The 12,931-nt window shown below is 34.5% G+C and overlaps 1 pseudogene; it reads left to right on the top strand.

Moving 5' to 3' along the window:
* Positions 1 to 11,666, top strand: part of LOC127838399 (protein mono-ADP-ribosyltransferase PARP6-like) — a 29,432-nt pseudogene extending 17,766 nt beyond the window's left edge.
* The last annotated feature ends 1,265 nt before the right edge of the window (positions 11,667 to 12,931 follow it).

The following is a 12,931-nucleotide window of genomic DNA, read 5'->3' on the forward strand; positions in this document are numbered from 1 at the left end:
AACAATACAACGCGTTAAAAACAAGTCTTTGATATCTATATTCAGGAGAGACTGTGTGTGACATCATCAATAAACCCATTTCCCAAAAATCTTCAAGCTGTTGAAAACCCATGTATAAATGGTGTCGGTTTTTCATCAAACCTTTTTTATGTGAATGTCGAGTCAGTTTTCTGGGTCAATGTCTAAGGAGTTTAAAGGGGCCTTTTCACAGATTTTGGCATGGTTTGAAGTTTGTTATTAAAATTAATGATTTCTATTGATAAATGTAAACATTTGCTCTAAAAAGCTAAAGTAAAAAATCAAGAATAAAATTTAAAAAAAGAAAAAAAGTAACTCTCAACAGGGCTCGAACCACTGACCCCTAGAGTTCTGGCGTAAAAAGTCTCCGACTTACACTTCTCGACCATTCTTTCGCATACAATGTTGGATGTATTTTAAAATATATATAAGTAATCATAGTAGTTTCACAAAATATAGCGACAACAACAGAACTCTCCAAATTATTCAATCGTTTCGCGTTGCAACGCTTTATAATTTTCAGGTTTTTAAATCGTCAAAAGATGCATATAATGCCTATATTAGAGCATGGTTAATGTTCAGTATTACTGCTTCCTCACAAATATCATAAATTAATCGAAAATTTGCGAATCTGAAACAACTTTTTAAAATTTTATCAATTTACCAATACATGAAAACGCCCCTTTAAGATGTAAGTGCAATCATATGGCCATTGAATAATTTGACTGGCTATGAGTGTGAAGAAATAAATTCTGTTTGCTTCAATTAAAAGAGACGGCTTGACAGGTATTGCTTTCTTATGCACTAAACTGAAAATTAGGACGAAATGAATTTCACAAACCTAAATAAGCTTACTTGGAGAAATGCTGACATCTTCTTTGCGGAGCCTTTGAGAATCAATATTTTTTCCCTATCCTAATTGGGCTTAGATCTTTACTAGCCCAGACTGAGCATTTACTAACTAGAAATTGTCATTCAGACGTTCCTCTGTTTCGATCCCGAACAGATATTTTCACAACTATGGTAGACTTTTTATGCAGGGTTGAATTCAGCAAATATGTGTTAACACTACTGCATGTAAAAAACCTGTTTGCTGCGTGTACATGTATATAAAGGTATAAAACCTTAAGCTCACAGCCATGGTGAATTAATTATGTATTTATATCCCCAATCTGCTTAAACAGGATAGAGGGGAGTATAACATTCACTTTCACAGCTTTATATTAACAGGAAAACATCATGCAAATGGGTGTGTAGTACATGAAAAGTAAAGTAGTACTACATTGGTAAAGTTTGTGTATACAAAAGACAGACAATAGACAGACTGACAGCCAGAGAGAAGGATAGGGACAGACAGACTGACAGACAGACATTTTGAATCCAGTTAAACCCCCTCAGCTTTGTTGTGAAGGAATAATACATAATTAAACCATTGAAGCAAAAGATTCACAAATCAAAAAAAAAATATCAGTTAGATTATATTTAATTTGCATGCATCCGTGATTACTAGTAAATGCTCGGTTTTGTCGAGCATATATAATTATGTGACATTATTGATTTGTATGCTTTCCTTGATTAAATGCTTTGTTTTGTCTAACATATATAGGTCTGTGACATAATTGATTGGGATGCTTTCTTTGATTAAATTATTACTTTTTTCTAACATAAATAGGTCTGTTACGTTATTCATTTGCATGCTTTCCTTTATTAAATGCTTGTTTTTGTCTTACATATATAGGTCTCTGGCATAATTAATTTGCATGCTTTCCTTTATTAAATGCTTAGTTTTGTCGAACATATATAATTCTGTGACATTATATATTGGTATGCTTTCCTTGATACAATGCTTGGTTTTGTTGAATATTTTTAGGTCTGTGATCTGTGACTCTGAAGAATACGTCTATGCAGATGCCAAGTCAGAAATAAGAGCTGCAAGTGATGTAGAGAGGGATGAATGTGAAGAGGAGGACGATGACTACTATCAGTCTGATAGCTCTGATCATGAAGATGAAACAATGCATCATCTCTTGCAAAGAGATTTAGATATACTTACATTTCTGTATGGTGACAATTCTGTGCAATACAGAAGGTTTGTTAATTTAGATGATGTTGATGTAGATTTACACATTCCAATAAGATTTCTGGAAAGTATTTTTGCTGATGCTTGGAAAGTGAACAAAAGTGAACCGTTAATTGTGAGGCTTCATTTGTCATCAGGTTTATACATTGAGTCATCAAGAATACCAGACATTGCAGTATTTCAGCCTTCAAGTACAAAGAATTTTGGATTTTGCTGTCAGATTCAAAAGATTATTGAAACATATTTAGCTCAGCATTGGGCACAATTATACCGTGAATATGTAAAATATTGTGAAAAATCTTTTGCACAAATGGAGACGGAAGACATAAGTTCTAATTGTGCTACATCTGTCGCACAGCTTATTGATATGGGGTTTGAGAAAACTAAAGCTGAAAATGCATTGACCATTGCTGGTGGACACATTATTGAAGCCTCAAATTTACTGTTAGAGCACCCTGATAAATGTGACTCAGATGAAAATTTACATAAGTCAGCAGTGGGCACTGAAGACACACAGCTCAAGCATTCCAATGGTACGAGATGCCTCCTGAACAAGTCCGGTTTAGTAAAGAGGCAATCATCACAGCCAGGTGAAGTCACTAAAACAAAGTTTTGGAAACATTTAAATTTCAAGCGAACAATTAGTCACGTTGGAAGTACTGGTCCCATTAAATGTATGGAGGACCTAAACCTGATGCCTTTACAAACTAAAGATGGATGTGATGTTCAAATTGCACCCAGTATTGCAGATGGGTTTTTAGTTCAACTTTTCCGTTATGTTCGACAAAGAATACCCACTGTAAATGAATACTGTGTGATTTGCGATAACAGGCACATATTTCACAATAGTGCAATGTTAAAGCCAACAGTTTGCCAGAGAGAATTGTGCGTGTTTGCATTCCAGACACTGGGTGTCATGGCCAATGCTGCTGAAGACATTGTCACAGATGCTGAAGTTATTGACTTGCTTATCCACATGACACGCCTTGCAAATCAAGTCGACGCGAGCTGATATTTGATCCCTTTCCTACTGTTATAAATCCTGGTTATCCAAGTGAGCTCTTGTTTAACCCAAAAGAGAAAAACTTCAATTTAGTGCAACAGGTATTTAGAAGGGACTTAGTCTATAATTATGTTTCGCAAAGTTAATTTTATTTTTAGCTCGGCTGTTTTCCGAGAAAACCTGAGGTATTGTCATAGACAGCTCGTCATGTCGTGTCGTCCGCCGTCCGCGTAGTGCTTAAACCTTATAATTTTGTTAACCTTTTGAACATTAGCTCTAAAATGAAAGTATTTTCACTTACAACTTTGAAACTGTATATGTAGCTGCACCTTGATGAGTTCTACACGCCACAAAAATGGGTCACAAGGTGAAGGTCACTGTGACCTGTAAAAACAATTCTGACAAGCTTTCATTTATTTAAAACTGCATTCGCAGCCGAGCGCTGGCACCCGTTATGCGATGCTCTTGTTCTACTCCCAGCTGTGGGCTTAGAGTGATTGTTCTGACCATTTTTAAACCAACGACCGGATTTTGTCTAGCAGCAATACACAACTTTTGTATCAGCACAGGTGTTGCAATCTTGCCATCCAATTCCACTCAAACATCTAATGCGACGTTTACCTTATATTGAAAATACTGTTACACAATGTAACGCCTATTTACTCAAATACATAGTGAAACTATGGAAACATATTTGAACTTTGAACCTTGTAGTAAAACACCCAACATAATCTTGCTCAACCATTACTACTTACTGCAGTTACATTATGTTAGTCCAGTATCCCTCATACCAAAAAGTATTTGTTGTTTAAAACTTTTGACTCAATTTGAATGTGTGAATTTATTTGATTTTTTTGCAATCCCACTCTATCATCTAATGTGACACTAAACTTATATATTTGAATTTCTTTGTCATAAAACAACTAACAGATTATTGATCTGAACACACGATCAATACTTGTGACTGCAGTCATTTATGTTAGTCAATTATCCAACATACTAAAATATTGGTTGTTCAAAACTTTTGACTCAATTAATTGATTTAGGTGATTGACAGTATTCCTGCTATGGACAAGATGATTGGCAAGTCTGCTTCACTGAAGAGAGATATGGATGCAACCAATCCATTTATGTATCCATTCTTGCAGTGGATTATAACAAGCAATAGGTTGGTTTTTGTTATCTATTACTTTTTAAATGATTTACAAGTTTGAATTAGGAGAAATGTTAGAAGACTCCCTTCGGTTTTACCAGAGGGGAATACCAGTAGAGGTTTACCATAATTTTTTTGTTTGTCTTGTCTGTACCAAAACATTAATAAGTCATTCAAAAGTCTTAATAGGCAGTGTGCTGAACTGTGTGAGGCATTATTACTTTGAGGTCTTAAATTTAATCATAAAGAATAACTAGGCAGTGTACTGGACTGCTTCTTACATAATCACTTTCAAGTCTAACATTGTCATTTAAAAGCCTTACTTGGTGGTGTGCTAAATATTGCGTTATGTTTTCACTTTCTGCTCTTGAATTGACATTGTTAAGCCTAAATTGGCAGTTTGCTGATCTATGTGCGATATTCTCAATTTCAAGCCCTAACCATAGTGTCATTGCAAAGCCTAATTATGTGCAATATTATCAATTTCAGGACTTAAATTGCGATTGTTAAGCGTTACAAGGCAGTATGCTTATCTATGGACAACGTTCATGTCTTTTATTGTGATTGTAAACCCTAATTAAGCAGTTTGCTGATCTATGTGTGACATTTTCACTTTGAGGTCTGTCATACTCAAGCCTTACTAGGCAGTGTGCGGATTTTTATGCCCCCGAAGGAGGGCATATAGTGATTGGAGCGTCCGTCTGTGTGTCTGTCTTTCCGCCACACTTTGCGTTTAGGTTTGCGTTTAGGTTTCGAAAAATGCTCATAACTTCTATGTCGCTTCAGATAGCAACTTGATATTTGTCATGCATGTGTATCTCATGGAGCTGCACATTTTGAGTGGTGAAAAGTCAAGATCAAGGTCATCCTACAAGGTCAAAGGTCAAAAAAACAAATCCAATGGAAGTAATAAGCTTCAAAGGGAGATAATTATCTGTACCTGACAAATGATAAAACAAACATTAGTAAATGAAAGCGGCGCTGTAGGGGGCATTGTGTTTCTGACAAACACATCTCTTGTTTCTAACTCATGTTTTAAATTCTCATTCTAGCGCCTAACTTGCTAGTATGCATATCTGTATGTTACATGCTCACTTTCATGATTTACATGGTCTTTCTAATGCCTTACTAGACATTGTGCTAAACTGTGTGTGATCTTATCGTCAGGTATTAAATTGGTGTTGTTAATTCTAACTAGGCAGTGTTTTGAACTATGTGTGTGGCCTCCTCACTCTAAGGTTCTACATTGGCATTGTAACGCCTTATTAGACTGCTGATTTTTGTTTGACGTTGTCGCTTTAAGGTCGTGCATTACATTTTATTTTTTTATTATCAGGTCTTGAATTGTCATTCTACATAAGTCAAAGTGTGCTGATTTATGTTTGACATTGCCACTTTCAGGTCGCAAATTTGTTAAGCTCCCAAACAAAAGGCAGTTGCTGTTCATGAACACCAGTACCTGCTAATATCTAGTGTGACATTGTCACTTTCAGGTGGCATATTGTCAAGCTCTCACACGCGAAGCAGCTGCCGTTCATGAGCACACCACACCATTTTCTACTCATATTAAATGTTACATTGTCACTTTCAGGTCGCACATTGTCAAGCTCACATACGAGAAGCAGCTGCCGTTCATTAACACGTCACACCAGTTCCTACTCATATCTTGTGTGACATTGGCACTTTCAGGTCGCACACTGTCAAGCTCCCACAAGACAAGCAGTTGCCGTTCATGAATACGCCACACCAGTTCCTGCTCATATCTAGCCCACCTGCTAAGGAAATGGTCTTTCAGGCAGCCAAACAACAGTATGACAGTACATTTGCATTTCACGGCTCAGCTATTGAAAACTGGCATTCGATTATCAGGTTGGTATCTCTTCATATATCTATTTCTGTATTTGCCAGGTGCAGCTCTAATTATTTATATAGGTTAACCAAACTTGACAGAACTGGGATAAACATTCAGCATTTATTTATAAAGAAACTGACAAAAAACTGTCTAATTATTAATTGATAGCAAAATTTAAAGTGTATTATGTTTTATTTTTGAAAAATATCGCCAATTTTTACTTATACAAGCACTAATTCTCTTCTTATTTACTCAAATATAACTTCTTTGTTTGCTTAATAATTTTTCGACAGTTTATGATTTTATTGTTACTTTTTAGCTCTCCTGATTGCTCAGGTGAGCTTTTGTGACCGGTCTTTGTCCGTCGTCCGTCCGTCGTCCGTCTACATTTGATCGTAAACACTCTAGAGGCCACATTTATTGTCGGATCTCCATGAAACTTGGTCAGAAGATTTGTCCCAATAATATCTGGATCGAGTTCGAAACTGGGTCATGCTGGGTCAAACACTAGGTCACTAGGTCAAAAAAAGAAAAACCTTGTAAACACTGTAGAAGTCACATTTAATGCCCAATCTTCATGTAACTTTGTCAAAATGTTTGTCTTATAAATATGTTGGTTGAGTTTAAAAGTGGTTCCGGTCCGTTGAAAAACATGGCCGCCAGTGGGCGGGGCAGTTTTCCTTATTTGGCTATAGAGAAACCTTGTTAACACTCTAGAAGTCACAATTTTTGCCAAATCATCACGAAAGTTGGTCAAAACATTGGTTTTATTGATATCTCGGACGAGTTCATAAATGGTCCAGATTGGTGAAAAAACATGGCTGCCAGGGGGCGGGGCATTTTTCTCTATATGTATATAGTGAAAACATGTGAACTCTCTAGAAGTCACATTTTTGGCCCAATTTTCATGACATTTGGTCAGAACATTTGTTTCCTTGAAACGAGAGTTTAGATCGAAAATGGTTCCGGTCAGTTGAATAACATGGCTGCCGGGGGGGGGGGGGGCGCAGTTTTCTTATATATCTATTAAAAAAGCTTGTGAACACTCTAGAAGTCACATTTTTTGCCCAATCATCATGAAACTTGATGAAAAGATTGATTTTATATATATCTCAGACGAGTTTGCAAATTTGATTATGAGCAAAATTACATAATCAATGCCATAATTATTGCCCTTCGATTGTCCAAATTTTCATTATATTTTGCAAAATCCTTGTAAACACTCTAGAGGTCACAATTTTGCTTCAGATTTTATAAATCTTGGTCAAAATATTTATTTTTGTAAGCAAAGTTTGATGTTTGGTAAGGGGGGGGTCAACTCAAAATATAGGTCACCATTTCAAATCTTACAAAAACAAAAACTCTCCATAAGCCATAGTTTGGGTTAAATAATGATGAAATTTGACCAGGATGTTTGTCTGGTTAATATCTATGTCAAGTTTGACATTAGGTAAAGATTGAATGAACCGACTCTTCTCAGGTGAGCGAACTAGGGCCATCTTGGAACTCTTGTTTAACAAGTTAGTAAAAGGTGAAAATTCTCTTCAAGTTAATTAAAGGACGAAATTTTAACATTTAACCAGTTTTTAAAACAATAAATATCCGAAGGAGGGCATATAATGATCGCACTGTGTGTCCGTCCGTCCGTCTGTCTGTCCGTCACACTTTGCGTTTAGGTTTCGAAAAATGCTAATAACTTATATGTCGCTTCAGATGTAACCTTCATATTTGGTATGCATGTGTATATGGACAAGGCCTTTCCATACGCACACAAAATTTGACCCTTTTGACCTCGACCTTGAACTTAGGGTGTGCGTTTAGGTTTCAAAATCTTCGTTAAGGTTTCGAAAAATGCTCATAACTTCTATCAAAGCGTTTATCGGGGGCATATGTCATCCTTTGGAGACAGTTCTTGTTTTATTTCATCTTTTTCTGCAGACAATGGCTTATAAACGCTTCAGGGACAAAATTTCAAGTAAATGGAGCAGCATATGGCCATGGAATATACCTGAGTCCGAATGCTTCCACGTCTATGAGTTACTCGAGAATGATGTGCACTCCAAAGGACAAGAAATCGAAAACTGAAGGCAGCAGATTTTTATCAGGTGATAACATAACGTGTATTGCTATTTGTGAAGTCGTCCTTGGAAAAAATCTTAAAAAGAATGACAGCATCTGGGTGATGCCAAATCCTGACTATGTCTGCACACGGTTTCTCTGTGTGTATGAGAATGGAACTGCACCAGACAGTAGCGTTGTAACAACCGATCGTAAGATCTTTGACCAGTTGAGACAGGCCTGTGTTTCCATCTGACTTCAGTATCATGCCACTATGCTGACTGTTGGTGTACTTACCTATTGTTGGAGATTTGCAAGAAGAAAATTTGGATTCTAATTGAAACTGTTATAACCAAGACCTATAGTAGCTACGGGGTTCACTTCCATGTAGAATATGTATTTTAAGCGTAACTGAGCAATTCGTTTAGTTAGAAATGTATGTCAAGTGTTATTATATTTATCGTAGCTGTTGTTATGTCTATACATACAACTGGTCTCGTAAATCAAGGTCGACAAATGCACGATCAGGTAGAGAATAAAAATATTTTACGTATCTATGTATTGGTAGCATGAACCAATGATTTTTCCAAACATAAATAATTGATGTAAAAAACTTGCAGGAATAATATTCAAGGTTTAAGAAGACATTTTTTTTTTTAATGGATTTCTTTGAAAATTATATTTTTTATGATTTTTTTGGCAACAAGGGGTTACGCATTTTAAAATAATGTAATTAATTTTCTAACAAAAAACTAGTACCATGAGTAGTGTGAAAAATTAATTTTTTTAAACATAAGTAATTGATGACAACTGAGTGCAGAGATAATATCTTAGGTATATTAAAGCATTTTATGTTAGTTTTAATAGGTTTCTTTGAAAATAATATTTTTCATGATTTTTTGTAGCAACAAGGATTTTGAACTTTAAAAAATAGTATTGTTTTTTAGACCAAAACTGGTGCAATGATAATACTGGATGACATGCACTTCACCAAAACATTTATAATTATATTGTTTATTCTTGAAAATGTATCTCCCCTATTTACTAAAAGTACCATTTATGATCATAAAATTCATATATAATGATGTTTACATTTTTTTTTCAGCAAGCATATAGCCTTTTTTTCTTTTTATTCAGCCATACGTTCTTCTCAGCCACTTAAGGTTTATGTTGCCTTTTTACTAAATGAAAAAAAACTACACTTTGAGACATTTCATTAAATATTTCATATCCTTACAACACCCAAAGGCTAATGAATTTAGATATCAAGTACGTCCATACTAACATGACCATTCTAGGCGGACAACCTAGCAACCTTGATTTTTTCATATCTTCCTATCAATCTGTTATTTATTGTGTCGTGAATCATTTGATTGAAAAACATTTCATGTTCTAATAACTTTTAAATAATTCAATGAAGTGATATTGTTATTTTCTGATAAACCAACATTCTGATTAAAAATGAATATTTTATAAATCATTTCCATTTTATATTAAATGCGTAATATTTGCCTAAATGTATTTCAAACTATAGAGAAATCTATATAAAATTGACGACTTTTATAAAAAGACATTTATGTTATAGAAGTTTCAAGATAAAAATAAATAATACAAGTTTTATCAGATACCGGTATTGGTAATAATAAAAAAATATAATTTCTAATGTAAGTGAGTGACTGAGCTATGGGTATTGATGAAACTATCAGATGGAACGACAAACTGAAATATTATTTATTTTTCAATACTTTATGCACTTTAGTTGAGCCTTAATGCGTTTTTATAAGCATTTATAGACAGTGTTCCTCATCAAAATCAAGGAAATATTACTTGTTTTTCATTTGTGTAATGGTATACAATAATTTGGTGGTAGAATATTTGAGAAAAACATAAGAAACGAAATTTATCAGTTGAAATGTCAAATATGGTTACGGAAATTACCGATCGTCGGATTCCGAAAAACAATGTGTCGCGGTTTCCGCAAAATACGATGGTTGCACCCGAAGATATTAGTTGCAATAATACAAGTCCCAGCTATATTGACTCTCCGAGTGCTGTACGTATGTACTCATAAAAGCATAGAGCATTCAAGAAGAACTACCGAAAATATGGGTGTTTCTGACCATTACTGGTTGATACATTAATGATTTTGATTCTCATTTGATAAATTGGTGATTTCAAGGCCTATAAACTTGAACTATGCAAGCTATTCTGTCGTTTGGCATATGTCTGTCGATACATCTGTACAATCGGTAATTTCCGTAAACACTCGTTAAATTGTAGCAGACACAAGTTTAAATAAAAAATTTTATGTTAAACAAAAATATTCTACCACTTTCTTGCTTAATACTAAAACATGAATGATTTAAAAGTAATATTGCATTGTTTTCAGCCAGGAACACTGTTTATGACCGCGAAACAAAAAAAAACTTTGGTTTCACTGCGGGGAATCACGTGATCACAAAAGTACATCGTACGCACAAAATGGTGGAAAAAGCTCTCGCTTAATGACGAAAATCAAGGTATTCTCATATTTTATAACATCTAAATTAATGATAACTATGCGCAAAGTACCCGCTCAGTCTCCTTATGTACTCTGGTTATTGTCGTTTTTCTGAGATTTCTGTAGTTTTCTTAAACATTCAGACACAATAAACAATGAAAATTGTACATCGTCTGAACATACTTTATTTTGACGCGTTTGCTATTGAGGATGACAAACAAACAAATAAATACAACAGTTTTTGCTTTCTAACATGCTTAGCATATTTCGTACAAGGTTTTCCACGTTGTTTAAGCTTTTTTTAGATCTGTGGCGAGTAATTTGGAAAATAGTACATCGTCTGAACGTTTTTTGTTTGAGTACATCGTCTGAACGGTTTTGAGTACATCATCTGAACTACTTCTGTTTTTACTTTTAATGCGATGTTTATCATAATAAAATTGTAATAACATCTGTGATCAGCCAAGCGTTTTTTATTCCAAATGACGTTCCGTTCTATGATCAGAAAACACAAAATCCTGTGTTATTTATACATGTTTACATAGTATTTAATTTTATTAAATTAAATTAATTCAATTAAAAAGAAGTCACGCTCGAAAAAGGTTGTTATTTATATATATATATAAGCATGAACATAATGTAATAGGAGGTATGTCATTTGGACGAAAGATCCTTGGCTTTTCACATATTTATATGTAAAAAGACCAAATGTAGTTTGCAGTAAAACTAAACTGGACTTAACATTTCTATTTACATACTTGGCGCATGTGACATTTCTTTTTACATACTTGGCACATGTGAGAATTTATTAAAAATATAATGCTCGGCTCGAAACAGTGGCAGCTCTGAGCTTGCGGTGATTTTGCCAAGCTTCAATGATATATGTAGTATATGATATTAAATGTAAATGTTAGTATGAATTACATATATGTGGTAATCGATATATAATTATTTATTTGAAGATAAAATATTGATGTCATAAAATAAATTGGTATAATTAGATGTCTGTATATAGCTGTTTTGTTATTTCAGAATGCGCAAAAAGTCAAGTCTATCGCTTCATCGCTTGAAGAGAAAGCGCTTGAAAACATCACAAACAATACGATTAGTTACACCAAAATGCATTTCGTCAACTGCATTATGAAGAAGTGAAACTCCAGCTGCTGGAGCAGTATTGAATTTTCATTAAAAACAATTAGTTGGTCCTTTATTTAAGGCAAGTGACCGATTGCCCAAACAGTACAAAACAGCACAATACAGCACAATACAAACCAACATAAACACAAAATATGAATAAAGCTGGGGTCACCGCCTTGGAACGGTCAATGCAAAGCATTGGGGGTTTAAACCTGGAGTTTGTCTGCAACAAATTAAACATGTGCTAACGCCCATTAAGTCACCATTCGTTCACCATTTTATCACATGCTATACCCTGTTTCCCATGTAATACAACCATTACATATTTTTTATATTACAAATGTGTAATACAACATTTTTAAGCGTTTTCATTGGCTTAGTTTTCGTTTATTGACCAATCGCATTTTGTTATTTTGCTGCAATGCGTCAAATGACGTCACGAAATGTAAACAACATTCGGGATTCATCATAATGTTTGAGTAAATATTCATTTAATTTGCACATTTAAAAGCATGTGATAAAAAAGATCTGACACTCGTTGTCATATCATAGCAAATTTTATTAAACTCGTCCAGGAAATTCGTTAGTAAGCTCGCCAAAGGCTCGCTTACTAACAAAATTCCTGAACTCGTTTAATAAAATATGGTATGATATGACAACTCGTGCCAGATCCTATATGTATAAAGTATCTCCACCAAAAAAGCGAGCAAAGAAAAGCATTTCTGCAAGGGCTCTTTTTGAGCAGCAGCCATCTTGTGAAAAATATGCCGTGGCATTCCGGACGCTACTGAATCAGATTTTCTTCTAAACATTAACAATGGATCAGTCAAAACGAAAAGCGAACAGTTAAGTGGAATCGATATAGTGTGATTCTCAAAGCTTTGAGAATACTACAACACAAGCAGACAATTTAACGAGATACACATTCGTAAAATAGTTTGTACTAATGTATCTAAGATATGAAATAGTTGTACAGATGTATATCTACATCTCAAATATTAACTCTAATCAGATTCTACCACCTCCTTTTAATACCAATTTTATGAATTGTTATAGACTTTCCGAATGCTTTAAGAATGCTTTGTGCTATTTAATGCCAAATACAAATTATGTTAATGTTATGTCATGAA

Source organism: Dreissena polymorpha, chromosome 7, assembly GCF_020536995.1.
Source record: "Dreissena polymorpha isolate Duluth1 chromosome 7, UMN_Dpol_1.0, whole genome shotgun sequence".
Classification (NCBI taxonomy): Eukaryota; Metazoa; Mollusca; class Bivalvia; order Myida; family Dreissenidae; genus Dreissena; species Dreissena polymorpha.